Source organism: Alligator mississippiensis, chromosome 8, assembly GCF_030867095.1.
Source record: "Alligator mississippiensis isolate rAllMis1 chromosome 8, rAllMis1, whole genome shotgun sequence".
Classification (NCBI taxonomy): Eukaryota; Metazoa; Chordata; order Crocodylia; family Alligatoridae; genus Alligator; species Alligator mississippiensis.
In genome coordinates this window covers 14,031,033-14,055,431 of record NC_081831.1, presented here as the reverse complement: position 1 = coordinate 14,055,431, position 24,399 = coordinate 14,031,033, and the positions used below count along the sequence as shown (strand labels likewise).

General features: G+C 51.8%; 1 protein-coding gene across 3 annotated transcripts in view; it reads left to right on the top strand.

The window, feature by feature from the left end:
* Positions 1-1,112: 1,112 nt before the first annotated feature.
* RHBDF2 (rhomboid 5 homolog 2) overlaps positions 1,113-24,399 on the top strand; it is a 62,851-nt gene continuing 39,564 nt past the window's right edge. Inside the window, exon 1 of one of the 3 annotated variants that reach the window (XM_014601982.3) lies at positions 1,113-1,192. The gene's annotated coding sequence lies outside the window, so the exon portion shown is untranslated. Of the gene's footprint in view, positions 1,193-14,467; positions 14,789-24,399 lie in introns of those variants that run through there. The other 2 variants (XM_006269223.4, XM_019494427.2) reach the window with 2 other exon arrangements.

Below are 24,399 nucleotides of genomic sequence, written 5' to 3'. Positions count from 1 at the left end.
ACCTTCCTTCATTTTCAGACCCCTAAAAAAACTAAACATTTCAAATGAAGGTGCAGACCCGTTGGAATTGTTAGTGTGGGTATTCACATACTTTTGATCATAGTCATCTTTTGTGGACCCCTTAGACATTGTCTGTGGACCCCCAGGGGTCTGTGGACCACAGGTTGAAAACCACTGCCCTACAGCCAAGTACAGCCACCGCACAAGGGATCTCGCATGTGTGGAGATGGGTCTGATTTCCTCAGATTCTTGCCTCTTACACGCCACCTGTCCCACTTCATCTTTTTGCTGTGAAAACTTTAGCCAATTCAGGCTCACTGTCTGCCACCCCGTGAGGGAGATGATAAGCTCATTACCCACATTTTCACAGGCTCCTGGACATTACTGTTGGAAATAAGACTTCAGGCCATCAGAGCTCTGATGCGATCTCTGCTGGGCCTACCCCAGCGCCTGCTCCAGCCTCGCTCCAAATTCCCCAGGCCCAGGAGCACGGGGCTTCCCATAGGCCATGGGTGCACTTTGCAACGTGCAGCCCCTCAATCAGGAGGGTTTCCGGATATGCAGGGTACGCGGGATGCTGCAGGAGGCTTGCGAGGCCAGGGCTTGCTCCCCGGGCAGCCTTGCCCCGTCTCCAAGCTAAGGAGCAGGAAAAGGGTCAGGGTCTTGCTGCGGCACGGTGACAGGGCCAGCACCCAGCTGGGCACCCCAGGCCAGGGGAGGGCAAGGCCAGTCAGCAGTATTGTATTGCCAACTCCTATGATTTTTGGCCTTGTCCTTAAAGTCTCCACTTCAGGAACGTGAAAAACTTTGTTTTTTCTTTGATCTAAAAAAGACCTTCGTTTTTTCTTTGATCTATATTTATATTTATACGCACAGCGAGAAGAAAGAGCTATGTTTTCCACGTGCCTGAAGCGGAGACTTCAAGAACAACGCCAAAAATCAGGAATTGGCACCGCTGCAGACAGGGGCTCAAGCCCCTACAGGACCAGGCTGCCAGGGGCGGCCCCAGCGCACGTGCTTCCACCTGCAGCCTTGCACAAGCCCCGCCCTCCGTGGCCCCGCCCCTGCCTGCTGGCCCCGCCCCTGCCCGCTTGGCCCCGCCCCTCCACTTGTGGCCCCGCCCCTCCGCAGGTAGCAGAGGGAGAGCGCGTCGCGCCCGGCTCCTTCCTTAGCGCCCGGCGGCGGCAGCGCGGTGAGTCCCGGGCCGGGCCGGGCGGGGTGCGGGTGCCCGGGGCCGGTGCACTGCAGCCGCGTCCTCGTCCGCCCCGGGCTCAAGTTCACCAACTTCCAGCGGTCGCGGGTCCGGCGCTTCCTGCTGCTCGGGGAGCGGACGGCTCCCGGGGAGGGAGCTCTTCCCCCGGCAGCTCCTCTCCTCGCCTCCCCGCGCGGGTGGAGCTCCGAGCGGCGCCGGCCGCCTCGGGGAGGTCCCTCTTGTGTCCGCGGCTCCGGGCTTCCTTCAAGCCAGATGCTGATATAAAACACGTGGGGGGGGGGGGTGATTCTCAGACCCCCCCCACCCTGTTGCCCCTGCTGTGAGGGCCTCCAGCTAGTGCAGGGCGATGGGGCCCCCCAGTCCGTCGGAGCATGCGGGTGCCCTGTTGGGGTGCGTGGACGGTGGGCCTGCGGCTCTTGTAGGCGAGCTGGCTCTGGCGTTAAGCTGGCGAGCCTGGGTACCCGTCAGGGGTGTGTGTGGGCCCCGGGTTCCCCCAGGTGCTGGGCTGCCCCGTGACTCCTTGGCCTGTGCCGTTTGCAGTCACACCTTTGACAGCGGCTGGGACCCGCCCGGTATCGCCTGGCATGTCATGTGAGGAGGAGGCGCAGGGCTGCCCGCCCAAGTTTGTCTGGATGATTCTGGATTACTCTGGTAGCTTGGGTTTTTTGTCACCAAGGTTGGCAGGACAGTGGAGATGTGATTTGGGGCTGGCAGTACACAAGTGTAGTGGTTTCTCTGACCTGATTAAATGTGGCTCTGCCTGCTTGAAGGAGGGAGATTCCCAGCAAGAAACAGGAGGTGGATAATAGTACAATTTGGAGGTACCACCTATGTCACAGTGGCAGGACAGGGGTACAGATGCTTATGCTGGGTTTCCTTGATGGCAAAGTGCTCTGGCAGTCGAACTGCCTTTGCTGCAAGCCTGGTTTTGCTTTGTATGGATGCTCAGAGAGCTCTTGGGCCATGCTGGTTCCCCAGGCTGCACCAAGCCCCTGGAGCACAGCTTTGCTTTAAGGCTGGTTTGTGCGTGAATGCCATTACAAAAATCCTGTTGGTCTAACAAAAGATATCTCTACTACAAGTCCTGGTTGCTTAATAAAGACACAAATGGTTCCATTACTCAGCACTTCGGCCGGCCACGCAAGCCCGCTGACTTGGTCAGAATGACTCGGGAAGCATCTGGAAACCCAGCTAGAGACTGGCACACGTGATGCATTGCTCAGAGTTTGCATTTATGGGGAAGCAAGTGGTGGGATGAAGCAGGCCATTGTATTTCTGCAGCTTATTTTGTTCTCCCGAGCTGATGAGATGCCACAAGTTTGGGATTGATATGCCGGGTTGGCTTTAAACTTGCAATAACCTGACTATCTGCAGGTCTCACGCTGGTCTGCTTGCACTGTCGGATCTCCCTTCCCTTGTGTTGCGGCTTAACGACTTGAATCCATCTTTCTCTTTGGGCTCTTAATTCGGAGGCCTGTTCTGAGCAACCCTCTCTGCCTTCTTCAGGCGCTGCCACTACCCAGCCTCTGCTTGGAAGAGAGTTGGGAGGCAGTGACCTTGATTGGCCTGCGTGTCTTCAGACGTGGTCTTTGCCTTAGGATGGTCATTTTATTCTGGGGATTTCCACAATGTGCTCATCCTGGCACAGCTGTGGTTTTGGACACACAGAATCCTGCAGGCACTGACAAAGATCCTGTCTTTCCTTCCCATCTGGACAGACCCTGCCTTTCTCTGCCAGCTGTCCCAGTTCAGTGGGAAATCAGCCTGTTTTGCATGACCCTACTGTGCTCAGCCCTCTGGCTAGTCAGGCTGTGTAATCTAGTGACTTCTAGGTTCCTCCTAAAGAGATGTCACGCGCTCTTGTCTTGCATGGCTCTGCAAGAGCTAGTGCATTCAAGGGCCCAGTCCAGCTCACCATAGCTGCAACTCTGTATGAGGTTTCCAATTTTTGGTGACCTTTCTTCCCTCCCACCCTGCCTTGGGTAGCTGTAATTATTGCAGGGAGACTAGAACATCGGGTGCCTGCTTATGTCTAAAACCTCCGTTGCCTTTAAGCCATAGCCTAGACCTCTCTCTCTCTCTCTTCCAGAAGAGGCAAGCCTGCATTTGCCCCTGGTTTGCTACATCATATCTTTATTAACCCTCTTCCTTTAACAGCTTTGCTATTAATTCAAGTTGTTGCAGTCAATACAATATATTCATATGTACCGTGCTTTCTGCCTGCAGCAGGTGGTTTCTACCTGTCCACTCCTGGAAGATTCACTAAATCATCAGCTGCTAAAGAGACACTATCAGTGTTAAAGCTGTGTCTTCTCTGTGTTGACGCCTATGGGAATTTTTCCACTGAGGAAGCTATAACATTTAAATCGTCCCCCCTTCCATAAATACATAGCTTGTGCCTGGCATGACTTTTTCTAGGATCTATTGCAGCACAGGAAATGGGGACTCTTCGTTACTGGAATGACAATGGTGCTAAGTCCTATAATGTAGGCAAGACCATATTTATTCAGCCACCCCATGCAAGCACACCTGGTGCCTGTAAAAAATAATGTGTTAGTGCTGATCAATCAAATTCATTGTTTGCATCCCAGGAAACTTCACAGGAATATTCTCCACCAATTGTCAGTTCAAAGGAGTCACAAAAGAATGGGCTTATGCTTTTACACAGCAGGTTTTAAATGCTAAAACTTTAATTTCAGGGCCCAGCTGCTTTTTTCCTCTCCTCTTAGTGGTATGGTGAGGGGGGTGGGGTTGGTAAAACTTTATTTTTGGGCTGAAAAGACTTATTTAGGTTGAGCAAAGCAGCTTTCGAATTCCTATTGGTTTCATGGGGGGGAGGGGAGGGAGAATTTACTCTGAAATAAACTTGCAATAGTTTTGAAGTTCACTTCAATCTAATTTAAAAAAAAAAAGCTGGGGGGGAGGGCTGGAAGGAGGGGAACCCCCAAATGAGGCCATTTCTTTTCAGCCTTTTGGGTTGGAGGGGAAAACCAGAAAGCTGTGGGGTTTTGGCTTGACCCAGAAGGGAAATTACTTTTGGGTCACCCAGGAAACTGAAAAATCAGTTCTTGTCACAGCTCTGCTTAGCAAGCTGGTGTTCTGGCTTATGGCCATGTGATGCTTGCCCATCAGTTCTGCCTTGTAGGCAGGCAAGATATTGAAATGTGAAAGGATTGCAGGGGGCTGGTTAATGAGGACAGGGTTTTAACATTCACTAGATTAATTTGAGTCCAGAGAGGAGCGAGGAACGCGAGGCCACCAGCCAGCCATGTGCTGCATCTGTGACCCAGCCAGCGGACAAGATGCAATTGCTGGTTTGGGTATGTGTGTGGTTTTCAGGGTCAGACGGGAAACTTGTTTTTTATTTTAAACCTTGTTTATAAGGAGGATGCCACTTTGAGAGAGTCAGCCTAGTTAGTGTCTGTATTTACCCCTGACATCATCCAACCCCTTCAGGAACAGATTTGATTTGGACTTGGGGATTTTTTTTTTTAATTAAAGGCCTTGTACTTATTGTCACATGGGCTTGGTCTATAGAGAGAGCAGAAGAAAAACGTTTTTGCTTCTAATTTAGTAATTCTCAATTGAGTCCCAGAACCCCCCCAACGTGACGGGTTTTATTTCTGTCCCTCAAAGCTGCTACTTATGATTGTGACTAATTTCTATGGAGGAAAATAGTTTTAATTTCATATTTAAAAATATCCTTACGGCAGCTACTTGGAGGCAATGAATGTATTGTCCAAAAAACAAAACTGAGAGCAGAGGCTAAAGGGCTGCTTTGCAAAACAGCCTCCCACAGCTTGTATGAACTCATTTCTAGTTATGTCATCACTGCTGCTCAATCTGGACAAGCAGAAATGCTTGCTGTTTCAGGCATTCGCTGCTTCCAAGTGTAAGTAAATTTACCTTGGGGGCTAGGGCTTAAGGCAGGGGTGGGCAAAATGTGGCCCGCAGGCCGGATGCAGCCTGACAGGCCATTCTATCCAGCCCACGGGGCCCCTAAAAAATTTAGAAAATTAATAGTTATCTGCCCCCGGCTGCCTGTCATGCGGCCCACGATGGCTTGCCAAAACTCAGTATGCGGCCCTCCGCCCGAAATAATTGCCCACTTCTGACTTAAGGGGTCACTTAAACTCAGTTCATTTGTGACATTTGAATCCAAAGCTGGGAAGATTCAAGGTGTTTTATGAATGACTGCTTTCTGGGCAGAAACTCCTGATGTATCAGTTTAAAGCTGGCATTTATCAGCTGTAGTAGGGAAAAATGTTGGGCTTCCAACTTGGGCCATGTTCGTGAAACCATTTAATAAATGGTTAAATTAAACCATTTAATATGATCACTCTTTGCAAGTCTAGGCTCACTATTAATAAGTCAGTGTTTGTACCCAAAAGCTTGCAATTAAAGAAATTGTTTTGCAAAAATCTAGTTGGTCTAATAAAAGATATCACCTCTGCCACAAATCCCGGTGGTTTCTTTATTGAAAAGCTTTTCCTCTCATCAACCACTGTCCTTGTTACTCTATCCGGTCCATCCCGGTTCATTGTAAAATGGCATGAACTCCAAAGCCTTTGAAAGAGTATGCCCCAACTACTCGTATGCCAAGGAATCCAGCAATCGAGAGAGAGACTTTGTAAACCTTCCTGCTTCCTGTTTAGCATGTTTCTGGTGGTTTGGCATCCGCTGGTATTCCAGTGAATTAATAGGTAAATGTAATAAAGTAGTAATAATCCCCTTTAAAAACCGCCCATTTCCTTTCTCCTCTAAAGACTACACACAACTTTGCTGCTGGTGTTATCTTCAGACTCGCTGTCACTTAGTCATTAGCACTTGAAAAACATGGTGGGGAAGGGGAAAGAAGAACCAGTTTGCTCTTTGCTGGGAGAGTAGCTTGTAAGATTTTTACCTAGGATAAAGGGGCAGGAGTGGTGATTTGCCATCAGCTTTGTACAGGCTGCTGTTGAAATTCGGCAACAGAGCAGCTTTTTGAAGGTGTCACAAAGCATAGCAGCAAAGCACGGCCCTTGGTCTGTTTGTGGCTCTGTATCGTAGGCCTTGGCAGCTGCACTTAAACATGCTTCTGGTGCCAGCGGATGATACTTAGCCATGCGCTAGTGAGGCTGGCTTGGTTCTCACTGCAGCATGGCATGGTTATGCTACAGGTTGGCACCAGTATGCCGAAAACCCCAATCCCAGCGTAGGCAGGTCCAGTTGGCTCAGCCAGCAGGTATGCTGCAAGGCTCAGCGTCTATGAAGCACTTTGAGATCTCCAAATAAAGCACATCATGGCAGTGGATCCATGCCTGGTGTCTCTGTTTGGAGGCAAACCCCTCGTGAATTTAGACTGCTGCTCTATTTCAGCTGTACTTTTACCCCCTGCCCTCATTTATGGCTGCATTATTTTTCCTGAGCAAAGCCACAGCTGTCTGCTCCTTGCAGCGTGCCTGGCTCTTGGGGCACAGGGTGATGACGTGGTGGACGAATACTCAGTCCGGGGCCATGCTTGTGCAGTGCCCTAGAGACTCCTTGGGGCTGGGCTCTATTTGGGGGGTGTCTGTCCAGCAAGCTGCATGCCTAACCACTCTGAACTACACCAGTCTGGTAAGCGGGGGGTTACTTGTATTTTTCCCAACAGAAAGCAGCCTGAGCCCCAGAGTTGGGGGTTGTGGTTCCGCACCAATTCCTGTCTAAGCCTCTGCTCACTGGTGGGAGCTGCCATTGGAGGGTTAAACTGAATCCTTTATCAAGATGGGCCCCCAAGCTGCTTCTCTCTATGTTGGGGAAGGGATGGAAGGTTTGGTGGTTTCCTGCAGTCCCTGTTGAGAGACCTTGTTGGCTTGTGCAGGTGTTGTGGGGGGCAAGGGAGTGGATGTGTGCATGTGCCTGGGCCTGACACTTCTCTCATGGGAAACCAAAGGAAAACTGAATGCGCTGAATGGCTTTTTATGCAACAGCCCCCCGCCTCCCTTATCAGAGCCTGCCCATCAGCGTGGAGCAGGAGGCCTTTGTGCGGGGGCTAGAGCCCAGTCTGACTCCGCTGGGTCTCCCCGGATTCAAGGCCCAGTCCTGGGGAGGCCATGTCTCTCCCAAGAACTGGGGGTACCGCAGGAAGGGAACCTCTCTTCAGGGCTGGGTTGTGGACAGAGTCCTGGTCTATCCTGCCTCTTCCATGTCTGGCATCTCTGCATGGCTCTGACTCCAGAGATGCAAATCGCGGGCCTCTCTGGCCATGCTGGGGTTTGCCTGGGCTCTTGCCTGGGCTGGGGGTTGCTCACTGTTGAAGCCTCTAGGATGGCTTTCAAGCCGCTGTTTGTTTTGTGCAGCTTCCTTTCCACGGATAAGGGAGGTTATAGGTCAATCTGCTGCGAGGGACCGAGCTAAATCTTGTCCGTGTTCCCTTCAGGACAGCAGGATGGGCTTGGCAAGGGGCTCTTTCCCCAGTGAAAGAGCTGCTTTCATAGCGCAGGGATGGTGGGAACCAGAGCATTTCTTGGCTGGACCAGTGCCGCGGTGAACCAAGCCGCTCGGTTAAAATGATGGGGGTTGGGCACTTTGCCACCGGCCTGTCGAAGGCGGATAACAAGCGGCTGTGCAGGAATGCACATGTTGCTCTTCCTGGAGATCTTCCATCATTGCAGCCAGATCTCCCTTGGCTTTAATGGCCACACGTGGGGAAATCTATGCCAATGCTGGTTAGAGGGCAGTGTGTAAAGGGAGACCTGAAGTCCGCAGAGAGGGGAGCTCAGTGACTAGCCAAGGGCCAGCCTGTCGAGACAGAGCTCAGAGCAAGCATTGCACCACCCCAAGCTGCGTGGGAGCAGCTTGCCAGGGTACCATGGTTGTGATCAGCCCTCTCCGGAGCCCAGAGTGAAGTGGAGCAGGAAGACTGGGAGCCCTGGCTGTCAACTGGGGTTGATTCCAGATTCCCATCAGTTTTCTACCTGCTAGTTGAGATAGGATCACTCTTTGCCATGGCACGAGGACCCCTCCCTCATCAGCAATATCACTGACTTTGCCACTCACTGCTCCCGTCCCCTCCTGGCAGATGACATCAGTGAGACTCATCCCTGCTGCTCCTTTGCCTTTGGCACAGAGCTGGTTTTTCCCCAAGACTGGGGGAGGCAGGAAGGTGGTTTGTAAGCACGGACTTCCTCATACTGCACTGGAGCTTGACACCTTGGCATTCAGCACCTCCCTGAAGCATTCGCAGTCTGCACTTGGCAGCCCTGGGCTAAAGCATGGGGAGCTGGTGGGACCAGGTGCAGTTGCTGAGTGGAGTGAGAAAACCCCAATAAGCTGTACGAGGTCAGAGGTCTAAAATGTCAGCAGCCTCGGGAGCAGCTTCGGCCAGGAGCCCTGTTTTAGGGTTAATGTTCTTAACCTGATAATTATAAGCCTTTGCCTCCCCCCGACGGCTGAGGCTCCAGAGGCTCTAGCTAGGGGTGGGATCTGTCTGTTGTTCTTCTTGTGCATGTGCAGACTGTCTGTTGGCTGCCTGGTTAGCCAAGGGCTTTGTTATATTCTGACGCATCTGCTCAACATGAGGCTGGAGGGGCATAGAGCAGATTGGGGCCCCGATTCAAAGTCACTTGCTTAAACCCAGCAACTTCAGAGGGGCATAGGCTTCACTAGAGGCGCTTTCCTGATCCTGGGCTGTAGCATGCTGCTTGCTCAGGTGCTAATAGCTTGTCTATGGCCTGGTCATGGTATACGTGGGCCATTTTTAAAAGCCCCATCAAATTAAAGTGGCTGCTGCCTGCATATATTTGCTGGGTAAATGGCAAGAAGCACAGGCTCATCACCTCTCAACCCTCCTGTCTGGTTTTTAAGTGCATCTGTGCGCATTTTGCCTATAGTTGCATGGAAGGGAGGACTGGAAGAAAAGCTATGGCTGGCCCAGGATAGATGGCCCAGCACCCTAGTGGTTCTCCAGCAAGGCCGGTGGGCAGTCTTCAGGGACTGCACATGTTAGATAGCAGAAATGAAGCCAAATCAACATAGCTGAGCGCCAGCAAAGCCTCCAGGTTGGAGCAGTGGCTGGAACATGGCCTGCGATGAGGGTTTATTTCTTATCCCCATCACACTTCTGCTGGCTGACCTCCCATCACTCACTGTCCTCTCTAACCCTGGCTTCCTACACCTGTAAAATGATACTGATGTCCACCATCAGTGCTTTGCTGCCTGTGAATGAGTAGTGCTACACCAGTGCTAGCTCTGGGGGACAGGTTACTGAGCTACTCTCATGTTCATTCTTCCTCTGGTAACTTGTTTGAGTTCTCCTTTTTAAAATCTATACAAGCCTGGATATCAGTGAGTGTTTTCCTGCATCCGTTAGGATGCTCTGTGCTCTGAAATCCAGCCCATGATGCAAAGAAATCTCTACGGTAGAGGTGTAACTAACTATTTTGGTGCCCTGGGCAGAGTGGAGGGGAAAGGGGGGATGTTTTGTGGGGTTTGAGCAATTCTTGTCAGAAACCCTGGCGGGGGGCATGGGGTCAGCATGCCCTGGTTGCAGCAGCTGCCCTGTTTTGCAATTGGGGCTTCCTCACATGGTGGCTTTAGGAAACCTGGTGTCCCAGGCTCCCTGGGGGCCACCATTTTAGCACTTCCTCAACACTGCACGCTGCTCACCTGTCCCTAGTCGCACTGCTGCTCCAATGTACACGTCGGAGGTGCTGTGTGAGGTCCCATGGACTGGGAGTGGGAACCGTGCCTCCCTGCCCTCTGTGGGTTACTTTCCCCTTTAGCACCAAGGTGGGGATCCAGGAGCCTAACCTCTGTCTTCAGAGGTTGAAAATGCCTATAACACGACACATTTATTTTGGGGGTGGGGAGGAATAAGCCATTGGTTTGCAGCGGGGAGTTCCAAGTGCCCTTACACTTCAACACACTGAGCAATAAAAGGCTGCCCTGGAGAAGTGATTGCTTTGTTAAGGTGGATTTGCTTTGCTTGCCTGGTCTCTGGCTGCCAGCACAATGACTGAGTTGCTTTTTTTGCAAGCCTTTGAGATTGCAAAGCAGCATTTGGGGCCTGTTGAGGAGGCTCCGGCAAGAAGTCCCGTTGGCCGGGCAGGGAAGTGCCTCTCTGGACAGGACTAGCTTGTGTGAACTAGGGAGCTGCCTTTAAATATCTCCAGCCTTGCCTCCTTCCTGGTGTACAAGCCGCTAGGAGATGTGAGAGCATAATTGGGTTCAGTAGCCCGTGGTGTAACTTTTTGCTTCCTAACTGGTTCTGCTGTCTCCCTCAGAGCTGGTGAGCCTGCCCGGAAGGGAGGCCAAGGAGCTGGCAAAGCAGATGGTGCTGACAGTCTGTCTGCAGGGTGACAGGAAGCCACGTTGCCACAGATCCGGCTGAGCGCGTAAAAGGAGGTTCCCCAGGAGCGGGGCCAGAGCAGTCAGACGCACGCAGCAGCAGCATGAACCCAATGTGGGCAAGGAGTGGAGGCAGCTCGCTCTTCCCCTGGGTTCTGTTTGCGATGGTATCGAGGGCGCCCGCCTCTGAGCCAGGCTTAGATTGCGCCATGCCGCTTGATGCCTGGCAGCTGAGACACCCACAGGAAAGTTCCCAGCAGCAGTCTTGCCAGCTTTCTGAGCTAGGTGTTTCTCTGCGGTGGATCTGATCCTGTCCTATGACCTGGCTTTGGGCCCTGCAGATAACCTCTTGGGGCTGATGTGTGCCAGCTCCGAGGACGAAGCCATGTGCATGTGGCTTGCCCTGGTTATGGGAAATCCAGAAATGGTACATAAGCAAGTGATGGAGAAACCCAGTTTGTTCAGAGGAGGGGCAGTTCCTGCCCACTTGCTGGATTTCTCTCCTGTTTGAAAAGGAGGCTGCTGCGTGTTTGATTTTCCCACAGCGTTTGTAACAACAGTGCAGGGCCTCACCCTGACATTTTCCTTGCTAGCACGTTTCCCGTCATGTCTGGGTCAACCTAGGGTTTGGAGGAGGGATCGTGGATCCTGGGCTATAGCATGCACAGATTTGCAGTTCTTGCTGCACTGATCTGCAAATCCCATCATGCTCACAAGGAAGATGAATGAAACCCAGCTGCTTTGTCCCATTGCTCTGAGGTTCAATCATGGAGGGCTACAATCAGGTCTCCTATTCCTGTAATTGGTCTGGGACTTGGGAGACTTGAGTACTGGTCCTGGTTCTACCACTGAGCTGCTTGGGTGCCCTTAGACATGACATTTAACCTGGGCCTCCATTTCCTCATCTGTGAAATGGGACTAATGATGCTTTCCCTTCTGCATATAATCTTACTGATTATTAAATAAGTGCATCATTTGCTTATCTTTGTAACAGGAAACAAGTCCCATTTTGTTTTGTTTTTGTCTACTCGCATAAGTTACCAGCATATTGGCGAAGTACATGTAGTGCCAAAGCATATAGCACCTTTCAGCCCCACTGTCTGATTGGTAATGTAATTGTTCTCCTTGAAAGCAGGATAATTGCTACCAGAAGCCATTAAGGAGAAGTCGCTGTCAAAAGGCTGCTCTTGGAAGCTTTGACAATGACCAGAGCTGCAAGGAAATAGGTTTCAGGGCTGCCAATACTACAGTGGTTGCACTGGATTGTTCTGTGCTTAATGAGCATTGCTTATGTTAAGTGTGGGTAAAATGCACATATCTAATAAGAGCATAGCTCCCCCCCCCCCCCCGTCCTGTGGCTATGCACACAAGCAGAGGTAGGTCTTGGTAGGTCTACAAAAGGTCAGTTAAGAGGGGAAGAGAAGAGCCCTCTTACCTGGATATCCAGCCCTGGTGTACTTGGGGGAAGGCTAATTTATTGTGGAGGTGCTGAACTCCTCCGACTGTGGGCTCTTTTGGAGCTCAGCACTCTGGAGTCCCCAGTGCTTCACATCCAGTTTTCTCCAGAGCACTTCTCCTGTTAGGGCCGTGGTGAAGTGGGGACAAGTTAGCTGCCTTTACAAACTGGGGATGGCAGGGAAGGAAGGAGCAGGGGAGATGACTCACATGAACTGGTGGCTTCAGATTAGATGGAGGATCAGAACTCGTGAGCCTAGGATCCTTCCTCTGGACACCCTCCCTTCCTCTTCATCACACAGTTTCGTTCTCAGGGACACGTATTCTGCCCCAGTCACGAGCTTGTCTGTTGTCCTCATAAGGCTGCTGCCCGTGGGGCTGCCCTTTGTCAGCTTCCCTTCCCCCACGTAGTGCACACCAAATGGCACCAGCCTCATACCGTACGGTGCAAGTCTGGAGGCTGGGAAGAGCACTCACAGCTGACGACCAGCTGGATGGTGCCATTCTACAGCATCCACGCTGCTCTGGTCCCATTTTGTTGCTGCCTGTCTGCAAAGTCTTTTCTCTTCTTCCCTTGCAGTGGGGAGGGCTGGGGCGTGGGCACCTTTTGCATGTTGGCTGCACATAAAATTGTTTTTTAAAAGCTGATTTTTGCACCTAGAGTGTTAGGAAGATGGGAGGGGGTAGCAAGAGCCACTTCTCTCAAACTGAATTGTTCTGCGCAATCCACAGCTGGATTGCGCTGATCTCCTGTGGGCTGGAGCACCTGCCACCCATGCCTTGCTGCGTGGATTTGGCACAGCTCCAGTCCCTCGATGGTACCATCATGCTGTTCCCTCTGAGCCTCCCTGAGGTGGGCTAAGGGTTGCTGCATTAATGTTACTTCCCACCCGCCAGTGCTGACTGAGTGCTTTTTGAGGCTGCAGGCTGGCCTCTGTCAAAGGTGCACGCCTTCTGCTCCAGCCCATCCTTTTCAGCACTGATGAGGGCGCCAGCTGAGGATCTGGGCCTGGATTATCCCTGTAATTCGCAGGCAAGCAGGACCCGTGACCTGTTTTTCCCCCTCCTCCCCCCCAAGCATTGGGCTCACGGCCAGTGGATTTTCTGTGGTCTCAGCCATGCTTTGCACTGCCACCGTCTCCTGTCTATCACGTGGGCACCCAATTCTTCTGTCTTTGTGAAGCTTGGGAGACTCAGCTGAGGCAACATGGAGCGAAGTGAGCAAATCCTGGGACTGCCAAGAACTGGTAGTAAAACCATATGGCCTTTCTGCTCTGCAGACTCCCGTGGCTCCTGTTTGTAACCAAGATAAATAAGCAACCAGACCGGCAATGCTGGAAAAACGTTAAAGAGGACTTTATACTCATCAGTGGTTTATTCTAGTTCCATTTCCAGGAAACTTCCCTTTTAAAGGCAGGTGTGTTTTGCATGCATTTTATACAGCCTTGACAGCTTTGGCAGGCAAGAAGTAGGCTTTTCCTCTTGGCTCATTGTGCAAAGGAGCCCAGTGGAGGGGGTGGGTAATAGGCTGTGAAACATGATCTGCTCTGGGGTTTGAGAATAGAGAGATAGGAGAGAGATTGTGGGAGAAGAAGTTAGCAGGGGCTTTTAACCCTTTCATCTTGAGGGCTTCCTAATGCATGATGCATCGTTACCAGCTGGGATGAATCCAGTGCAAAAGTGTGACCTAAGGGAGAGGCCTAGAGATCTGCTCAGGAGAAAAGGGAGAGGAGGACCTGTCTGGTTGTGGCGCATGGGACAGATCAGGATTGTCCTGGGCAGGGGGATCCAAAGCCTTTTGAGCAGGTGCTCCCACTTCCTCCCAGTGCCCCAGCCATGGGCTTCTCCCACTTTGGCACATGTTTCTTGCTGGCTGAATATCAACAGCAGCAGACAACTGCCCTGTACCCCGCGCTGAAGAGCTGTGCCTGGCTCCTAGAGAGTTCCCGCTGTGCCAGGTGCCCAGTCTGCACCTCCCTTCAGCCTGGTGCCAGTACTGTACCTAGACTTCTGGCAGCCCTGGGCGAACTTTTAGTATCAGGCCCCCCTTCACCAGAAATAATGATGATAATAATTGGACAATGTGGGGGGGGAAATACCATTGTTGGGCTCCCTTTGTGTCCAGGTCCCGGGCAGCTGCCCAGATTGCCCGTGCCTGCATCCGGCCCTGCCTGGCGCTTTCTGCCGCACCCCTTCCAGGAAAGCCGGCTTCCCTGCAGGTCTCTGAAAGCTGCCCTGCTCCAGGCCCTTATCTCAGCTTATTTCATTCTGGCTTCCGCATTTTCCTCCCGCCCCCAGTCTGGTATGAGCAGAAGCTGCTGCTGCTGCTTCCCCTACCATCCTCCCTTCTCCAGCGAGCCACCGCTGCTGAGCCCATGTGTGGGAGTGGATAATTCGCAGGGCAAATGTGGCCTCCTGGTTCCCGCCCCACGCATCCAAAAGACGCAGAGCCCAGTTCACAGACTTGTAGTGAAGTGTTCTGGCTCTTGGGGCTTCATTCCTTTATTCCCCCCGCCCCCCACGAGCTGCTGAGAAGCAGCGTGGGTTGCTGCGTGGCGTCACTGTGCAGCAGAAGCCCTGCCCCTGGGCTCCTCTCCTTGAGCCTGGAGGAGAGAGGGGGCCAGGGCACAGCATAAGCCACAGAGCCTCAGGCACAGGATGGCCCGTGCCTCCATTTCTTTCCAGGGCTCCCAGATCTCACTCCATAGGTCTCGGGGCAGAGAGACTAGGCTGGCCCTGAGGCTCAGTACCAGGGGTTTCTGCTGAAGGTTTTCAGGCTGCCGTTTTGTTTGAGGCTGAAGCAACAGGTGGGTACGTGGCATTTTGTGGCTCACATGGCATTAGCTTTACTGTGTGCTTGCTTCCTGCTGTGCCGTGCTTGGCTGCCTCTTGCGTTGCCTGGGCCTGCGATGCTGTCAGCTATGCAGGATTGGAACAGGCTGGTGCTTGGCTAGGACGTAGCCTAGGGTTCCCCTGGGGGTGGGTGGATCCCATAGGCAGCCCTCTTTCCTCCTAGCAGGTTCAGACCTTGTGTCCTGATGTGGTGCTGAGCTGGGGGGCGGGGAAAGGGTGCTGGCTCATGGGTAAAATCTAAAAGCAAAGACCCAGTCATTTGTGGGTCCCTAAGGATCTCGAGGTTATTTTCCTTGGGAGCAGGGAACAACTCCTGCGTCCTGCATTGGGCTTCCCTGATTTCCTTCCTGCCAGTTCAACGGGATCCCGTATTCCTTGGAACCGCAGTGCATGATGGCACATAACACTGTCTGGTGTGTTCAGCCCCAGAGGCAGCTGCATTTCAGGAATGGGTGGTACAAGGTAGCTCCCAGGGCTGCGTCTATGGTGAATTTAAGCTCAGCTGAATGGTAGTGTTATTGCAAAAGCATTGTCTTGACTGCTGGACTCCTGCCCTGTCTCAGTTACCGGTTATTGTTGGTGACACGGGTGCAGAACAGAATTCCCGAGAGGTGCTGGGCGCCCGCGGTTTCTGCTGAATCGGTTGGCGGGGAGGGGGCTCTGTATGCTTGGTGCCTGTTCGTCTGCCGTGGTGTCGAGTTGGGGAGTTGGGCTTTCCGCTAATGGGGCCTTGTAGCAAACTGTCACAACAGTGCATTGTTTCTCCACGCTTCAGAGGACTCCTGTGCAATGCTGTGAAGCGTGAGCTCGGCAGTGCTGGTAATTTTTCTGAACGAGTCAAGTCAGAGACTTGGAGAACCCCAATGCCGGGGAGCGACCCCTCTCTGCAGGCACTGCTGGCAAACTGCTGCTTTCCCACATCCTTTTGTGACTGCTGCATCCCCAGTATGAACACGTATGCGAACACGCTCCGCAGTCCCTTCCCAAGCAGGAAAATGAGAACCAAGTGCTAGGAGATCCTGGCCAGTGGACAGGTGAGCTGAGGTCTGGCAGGGATCCTGTTTTTCTCTGTTGAAAAATGGCAGATTCTCTGATTTTAAAAAAATAGTGAATTCTCCGATTTAAAACACCCAGATCTGCATTTTTCCACAATTAAAATGAAACATTACTATACACATAGGTATCAACTGAACTCAATATTTTATTGCTATATTTACAATTTTAAAGCAGTTTGGAAGCCTACCAGTGCCACAATCACGTTAATAAAATTAATTTGGAATACCTATAAATATTGGTCTTTGATTTTTTGGGGGTTTTTATCATGGAAAATCAGAGCTCCCCTACCCCCTTCGCTCACCAGGATGCAGGTCCAGCTGCCACTGTCCCCCCACCCACTGTTTTGTGGTGCTGAGTAGCCCTGATATGCTGGTGCCCTGCCTGTGCCATTGCCCCTCACTCCCCACCCACAGCCCCCCTCCCAGCCCTGCTGGAGGGAGTCCCCAGCTGCCAGGGCCACGGTGCCAGGGACCCAGGGCTGCAGCCCCCTGTCCCCCACCCCCAGCAGCACCCAAACCCTGGCTACTGTCTGTGGGAGGTGGCATCTGCTGTGGCAGAGCAGAGCGTGGAGCCCAGCTCCCCCACGCCCATGGGCAGCACCACTGAAGCGGAGCCCATCGTCAGTGATGTTCTTCTGGGTCGGCTGGTTTTTGCAAGCCAAACCTCTTCACCCTGAGACCCAAGAGCCTCAGGTGGCTCTGGAGGAGAGTGAGAAGCTAGTGTTAAAATAAGTGTCAGGGGCATAGGTTGTAGCCGTGTTTGTTGGTCTAAGGACATAGGCAGATAAGGTTTTTTGGATAAATCTGATTTATCTTTTATTAGACCAACTCAAATACTTGAGTTGGTCTAATAAAAGATTGAAAATAATAGTGTGGCACTTAGTGCCCTCCTCACTGATCCTGGCCCCCACAACTGTCCTGCCTTGGTGGCGAGGGGTATTGATCCTGTTTTGTAAACTGGGATGTCTGCCACAGTTTCACTCATCAGTGGCTGAGTGCAGTCCCCTGGGCTCGTTCCAGGCCATCTTCTACCCCTAGGTAAAATGTAACTAGATTTAAGAAAGGCTTCAGGGGTCACCTTGCTATTAGGGGCTTTGGGCAGATGATCCCACCTCACCTGCATTCTGTGGGTTGGAGGCACCTGTCCTGGTGATGGGGTACTGGAGTGGATGGGTTTGGGCTGTGAACAGCAGTCTGGCAACAGCAGTGCACCTAACCCAGCAAGAGGTACTTGAGAGCAGACTCTGGACTTTCTAAAGGAGTATGACTTAGTGCTCTGGACCTTGGGTGCTAGACTTTCCCTAGCAAGTGCAGCATTTTCTCTCGGAAGTGCTTTTTGTGGGCATGAGAGCCATCCCTGTTCTCCTGCAGTATACGCACTAGAGCCTTGAGGGGGTTAGGAGTAAGCAGGGGGCCTTTTGCTGCATTGCTGGAGAGGACAACTTGGAACTGAGTGGTCCACAGGGGTTTTGCTCAGCAGTTGATGGTCCCAGGACTAGTCACAATGGCTTGCCTAAGCAACTGCTAGGCATGGGTGGGGGTGGACATGCCCTGGTATGCTTTACATCAGGTTTCTGAGCAGTTATTACATCTGGATCTAGAGTGGACAGACATGTGGCCAGAGCTGACCCTAGGCGGTGTGGGATCCGGGGCAGATCAGTCTGTGTGGGGCAGTAGTACCCCTGCCAAGGGGGCAGGGGTGTTCTCCGTGCTTCTTCCACAGTTCAGGGCTGAGCTGCCAGCTTCAGGTGGGCCCCACGGGATGGACAACAGCTGCTCTACCTGGCTTCATGGCCCCCCATCCCTCCGCAAACCATGGAGCCCAGGGCGGTTGCCCCAATTCGCCATACCCTAGGGACGGCTCTGCATGTGGCTACCATGTGGCAGCTCAGCTCACTCAGTAGCAGCTAGTACTGTGCCACACCACCAGTCAGTAGGGGAAATGGGTAATAGCCTGTTTATCTTCTGCAAGCAGCTGCTCTCAGATGGACGTGGAGAGATGAACACTTAAACCAGCGTAACGTACAGCAGCTAATTTCTCCTTGGTTCCATCTAGTATTTTCAAACTGGGATGGGCAAAGCGACCTTGGTTTAGGTTCTTCTGTCTGCCCTCTCCTAGCCCAGCTTAAAACATTCGCTGTCCCTGGCCTTTGTAAATTAAACTGGCTTCTTTTCCCATTTTTAAAGAACCCTTTAACTCCTGAGCTGGCATTTGCAGAGTGAGGAATCCATGTGGTTTCCCTCTTCCTCCACTTTAAAGTACAGGATTGGCACATGTGGCAGCCTGGCTTTTGGTTTTCCTTCTGTCTCTGCTCGTGGTGCCCTGCCTGCCCTGGAGCAAGCAGCAGACCCAAGCGCGCACTCTGGTTTTCAGCCCGTGCCATGTGGTTAGTTCCAAGGCCAAACCAGCTGGCTGCTTCCTGCTGGCTAGGCCCTAGTACTAGGGAGGGGTTGTTCTCCTGCCAAGGCTGTTGGGTGTGCAATGAGTTCACCCAGTGAGTCAGGGCTGATGCAGTCGTCCTGGAGTTGATCTCGCATCCAGTGCTGTGCAGGTGCAGTAACAAGCTGTGCCATCTTCCAAAGGCACTTCGTAGTCCTGGCGTTCTGGGTTTAGCTCCTAGGCGGTGGCTGTAGACCTGAGTAGTGCCTGCTGCTGACTGGGGCAGTGTCAGTGCACTGCCTGCAGATCTACAGCCTGTCTGGGGCATGGAGGTTTTCTATGAAGCTATGCTCTTCCCTCCCTCCTCACACACCTTGCTACATCGCACTCCTCCCAGGGTTTCTGATGAGGGATTTTTTTTGCTTTAAGTTTGAATTGTATCCTTGTTCCATAGATTCATAGATGTTAGGGTCGGAAGGGACCTCAATAGATCATCAAGTCCGACCCCCTGCATAAGCAGGAAAGAGTGCTGGGTCTAGATGATCCCAGCTAGATACTCATCTAACCTCCTCTTGAAGACCCCCAGGGTAGGGGAGAGCACCACCTCCCTTGGGAGCCCGTTCCAGACCTTGGCCACTCGAACTGTGAAGAAGTTCTTCCTAATGTCCAATCTAAATCTGCTCTCTGCTAGCTTGTGGCCATTGTTTCTTGTAACCCCCGGGGGCGCCTTGGTGAATAAATACTCACCAATTCCCTTCTGTGCCCCCGTGATGAACTTATAGGCAGCCACAAGGTCGCCTCTCAACCTTCTCTTGCGGAGGCTGAAAAGATCCAGTTTCTCTAGTCTCTCTTCGTAGGGCTTGGTCTGCAGGCCCTTGACCATACAAGTGGCCCTTCTCTGGACCCTCTCCAGGTTATTCGCATCCTTCTTGAAGTGTGGCGCCCAGAATTGCACGCAGTACTCCAACTGCGGTCTGACCAGCGCCCTATAGAGGGGAAGTATCACCTCCTTGGACCTATTCGTCATGCATCTGCTGATGCACGATAAAGTGCCATTGGCTTTTCTGATGGCTTCGTCACACTGCCGGCTTATGTTCATCTTGGAGTTCCTTTGAAGCTATTCCAAGAAATCAGAATATCTAGGTACATCTTGCCCCATCGCGTGGATCGGAGCTGAAGGGGCAGCTGCTGGATTTGAACTGCCCTTAATTTTGCAGGCCCCAGAGCTGCTAAGTCTTGAGGACTATCAGCCCCTTTGGCTCTTTCCCTTGCTCCTAGTTACAAATCGGCCAAGAGGTTCAAGCCACTACTCATCTTCTTCTCTGTGTGGGCACAGGGACATGCTTCGTCAGGCTGCCACTTCTCTACCCAGCTTAGATCAGGATGCTGATTTACTCCAGTCTGCTCCTAGGTTGTCAAAATAACATGATTCACCTGAACCTGCTGGAATTTAAATTGTGTTTAAGCAACTCTGTAAGGTCTGGCTTGTGTACGTGGGAGATGTAGATAACACATCATGGCCTCACCTGGTAAAAGCAAATGAATATTTTGCTAGTGTATGCATAAATGTATTAGGGCTGTCTGGAAAAAAGGGGCTATGCCACATTTTTCCCCCTGTTTGTAAGAGGATTTTGCAGGAAAACTACCTTTTGGAACAACTAAAACCAAATGCTTTTGGCTACCCACCTGAGAAGCTTTCATGAATATTGCTTTCTCCTTGCCTGCCAGGCATCTTCTAGCCCAGCTGCTGGAGAGACTGAACCAGGGTGCTCTGCTTTCCAATGAGCTGATGCACTCGGCCCCCCGCCGTCCCCTAGCTCTAAGGGAGCCTACACAGGGGAGGGAAGTGCTGGGGAGTCAGAGGTGGGATGCTGGGCCTCTGGAGCAGGGAGCTCTTGCCCCCTCCAAAATAGGGGAGACTTTTAAAGTTTCACAGAAATTTAAAATTTACGGAAGAGATCTCTCTTTGCTAAAAAGACCATTTTTTTTCTATCAGAAAATGGGTCCAGAGGGAACTTCTTGCTTGGCTGTAACAAAGATAATAGGCTGCCATTAACATAGGAAGCCCTGGAGACCAAAGCCTACCTCCCACAGCTGTTTTGCTTGCCACGGCTGCTTGTTTGTGCACATGCTGCCATTCCACCTCCTCCCCTCCCCAGCTTTCTTCCCTCTCGCTCGCTTTTTCCTGTGTCAGATCAAGGGTTTCCTGTTTCGAAACCCAGTGGCTAGGGGCCTTGGGGCTGGCCCTTTTTACTCTTTTTACCCTTTTTACCCTTTTTTCCCTCTTGGCCAGCCCCTGCTGAATGACTTTACCTTGACACTGCTGTTTCTTTCTGTGACTCCTCCTTTGGCCACTGGGTTTGGTTTTTGTAGAAAGCCACAAGGGCCTGCCCAAAGAGAAGCAGTGCTGGCCTTATGGAGGGTTTGTCTTAGTGGGGTGGGGAGTAGCGTTAGCAGAGCCCCATGCACTTCGCACAGCCTTGCATTCCCCCAGCACCTCTCTTGATCTGGGGGGAAGTGGAGTCTGCCTGCGGAGTCGGACCGTGCAGTCCTTCAGACGTGCAGTCCCCCGAGGAGCACAGTGGCAGCCACTCTGAAAACAACCAGGCACCTGGGTCCTATCTCGGGTCATGCCTGCAGTTCTAGTGGGGTGAATTTGGGCCCAGCTGGGGTCTTGCCTGCATGTGGGCTCTTACTGCCCCACCTCACAATGCGTGTTCGCTCGGTAATCCAGAGGATGAGATGTGAGCCAGGCTGGTTGTGTGCACGTCTCTCTTCTTTCCCACAGCAGGCTGCTTTGCCAGAGGCCCCCTCTAGTTTCATTCTCAGCACTTCCTGCTTTTCCGGTCCTGGATCTGCACTGATCTGCGCCAGTTAACGATGTGCTGTTTTGATTCCCACCGTGCTTGCCCAAGGGCCTTTGCTAAGATGCCCCCAGGCAGAGGCTCAGTGGGCATAAATTATCCTGGCTCTTCGTAAACACTACTGAAGCCCGCCAGGTGAGAATCTGCACTCGCGTGTGTCTGCATCTCATCTGTAGCAAGGTTGGAGCCTTGGAGTTGGAAGGCAATACTTGCTGCTTGTATTGCATCGCCTCCTGTTGCTGCCTGGAAAGAAATCAAAGGAGTTTTGTGCCCTCCTAAGATAGAAATCAGCTTGTTGGCTTTAGGGAAGCAGTTTACTTGTCCTGTAATGTAGCATTACCTCCATCTGCCCTAAGCTAGGGTGGAAGAGAGCTCCGTCCGTCCCTCCTGAAAGCCACAGGGGCAGGTGTCTGAAGGTCTTCAGGGATTTATATGGGCGCTGTCCCTTCATGGAAAGTAGATGCCTTTGTGAAAGGTTGGAGGCGGTATGTGTGCAGGTGTACTCTGACTGCCGCTGCCCCTAAGGAGGAAGCAGAGGGAGAGGAACAGAGGAGTTCATGGTGGTACCCTTTCCAGAAGGGGCTCTTGCTATATCCACAAAGTGGGGGGACTTGCTTGCTGGCACCCTGGTATTGCGGTTTTGATGCAGGGTGCGGAGTATTTGCCAAGAGCCTTTGGTTTACCTGGGGCAGTCCCCCTCCACCCTATGCCCGTCTGCCCTCGAGGGGCTGATTCCCTCCTGACCACTTCCCTGAATTTCATGGTGAACAGAGCCCTGGCAAGAGGGGAGGCAGAGCTGGCTTTCAGTAGAAAGCAGAAGCTGGGCTGGGTGGAGGGTACAATCTGGCTCTAGCAAGAATATATCCTGCCACGATGACACACTGCAGAGCTGCAGGTCAGCACACTCCCTTTCTATCTTGCTGTTCCCACTCATCCGCTGACGGGGAGGGCTTGCTCCACTGCTCTCAGCTGTATGCTGCTAACAGGGCGAAAAGGCCCCTCGGCTTTATCAGCTATGTCCAGAATTGATCTACTTATTTCTATACTACCCCCCTCCCCCCAGCCCTATTCCTCTAGGGTACGTCTAGTTGGGCATGAAAACCAGGGGGATAAGTAAGCCAGAGCCATCTCCCTTGATATATCTGGACTGATTATGAAAAGAGGAAAAAAGCAGCTATAATCCCTTCAAGAATCAGATCAGCTGGCAGGCCTGGCTCCGGCCATGGCAGTTAGCAAATTGCATGCTTCTTTCCTGTGGTTGTGGCTGTCGTCTTGGTCGATTTTTCCATTCTAGTTTTACTCCAGAATGCAAGTCCTTGCAATGCAAGCTGTGTGCATTGCAGCTGGGCCCAGATGAGTCACCTGTTCCCTGGTAGTGCAGAAATGCTGCCATGTGATAGCTGTGACCACCTGTGCAAGAGATACTGCAGTTCACTTGCTGTTCAAACTCAAGTGAGCAAAGCTAGTGCCAGGGAAACATGGTAAAAATGGCTTTCCATAAAGCGGTGACAATTTGTGGCACTTGAACCCCACAAACAGCAACATGCAGAGAATGTGGATGCTGGTTTAGGTTTATTCCAACAGCTTTCCAGTATGTGCATCACTGGAGTTCAGGGGGAGACAGGGCCTGGTTGTTCTTTCCAAATTATAACTAACGGGACTGCAGTAAGATCAAAGCACTGTCTGTTCAGGGTTTCGGCCATTTCCACTGCCATGTTGTGTAATTGAGCTCAACTTTTTCCAGTGTGCCCAAGTGTGTTGGAAGTTTTAAGTCCTAATGATCTTCAGGGAGATGCTGACACCTAAGTGTCCTTTCGGAAAGTCCTATGGGAGCCTAAGTCTCCTAGGTGTTGAACGTTCTCACCATTATCATCAGCTGGTGCAGTATTTCATGGTGTCGGGGATGGTGCTGGTTGCAGTAACGTACCACATGTGCTCAGAGTCGCGTCCCATCCGAGCCTGCTGTGCTGGGGTTGTAGAAATAAATCTGTTGGTCTCTGTCCCTAACATTCAGCTCTGTCTGTTAGCACGTGGGGACCCCTTGTTTTCTGTGGTCTCTCTAGTGCTTGTTGTTACTGGTGGTGGGGTTTGCACACACGGCTCTTCACCTCTGGGGAATCATGGGTTTAGGAGCAGAAGTGAAATGAGGTTAAAGCCATCAGGCTGATTCCTAGCTGTGGCTTTAATCTCTCTTGCTGCAGCGGTGTGTAGGTGTGTTCACGTGACTCCGCTCCAGGAGGCATTGAGAGCTGCGGTTTGGTAGTTGCGGCTGAGGTGGATTAGCAGAGCTGAGGGAGGGGGACATGAGTGGTCCTGACGGGACGCTGGGCCCATTCTAGCTCCCACTGGTGTCTCTAGTGTGACGTGCCCCCTTTAGGCTGGGGACTGGATGGAGAGAATCAAGCATGGTTCTTGGAAGTGCTATTTAGTCCATTGGTTTCCGTAGTCACAACTGCCCCTATATAATACTGTTTTATAGATCTGATGCCCTTGTGTGACTTGTTTTTTCTGCTCCTTCCATCCCAAGGCCTCTGGGCAGGAGTGATTGCACTTAAAATGCATTTAACTGCATCTCGGATCTATATGTTACTCAACCTGTAGGCAAAGCTTAGTTCTGCAGTGGGTGGGGTGGAGGCTCTTGTTGCTATTAAAAGCCCAGTTCTGGAGCATTGCCATAAAAAAACCAAACAAGCGTATATTTGCTCCAAAAAGCCGAGCAAAAACTCTCGAACCACGAAACAAACCACAGACCTAAATGAGCAATTCTGCAGGCTGCTTTGTGTAAGCCATGTCCATCCACTCCTTTCCTTTTCTTGTTCAAATTGTAGCATTGTTTTGCCTTTCTAGTTTTTCTTGTCAAGGGGACTTGCTATGGGAATGAGCTTTGGGCCTTTTATTGGCTGCCTTTTCTGAAGGGGTAAGGTCCTGGAGGTTGTGTATTCCCCATGCTCTTATTGCATGGTCCAGACCTTTGTGTCTTCTGCAGGCCCGAGCATGCCTGTGGGGTCTGCGATTTGAGCCTAGTACAGGTTGAAGGAGCTGCCGTCTAGATTTTAAGAGGCAGTGCCATTTTTACAGAGGTACTTTTAGCTACACTTTAAGGCAGTGGTTCTTGAACTTGTTGGACTCAAGGCACCCCTCAGAAGATGTCATCTCTTGGCTTTTTTGCTAATTTTTTGACTACAGAAAACATCGTATTTTCTAGCATACAACATGCATTTCCTGTCCCCTCCTCATCAGCTCCCTAAATTTGGGGTGTATATTTTAAGT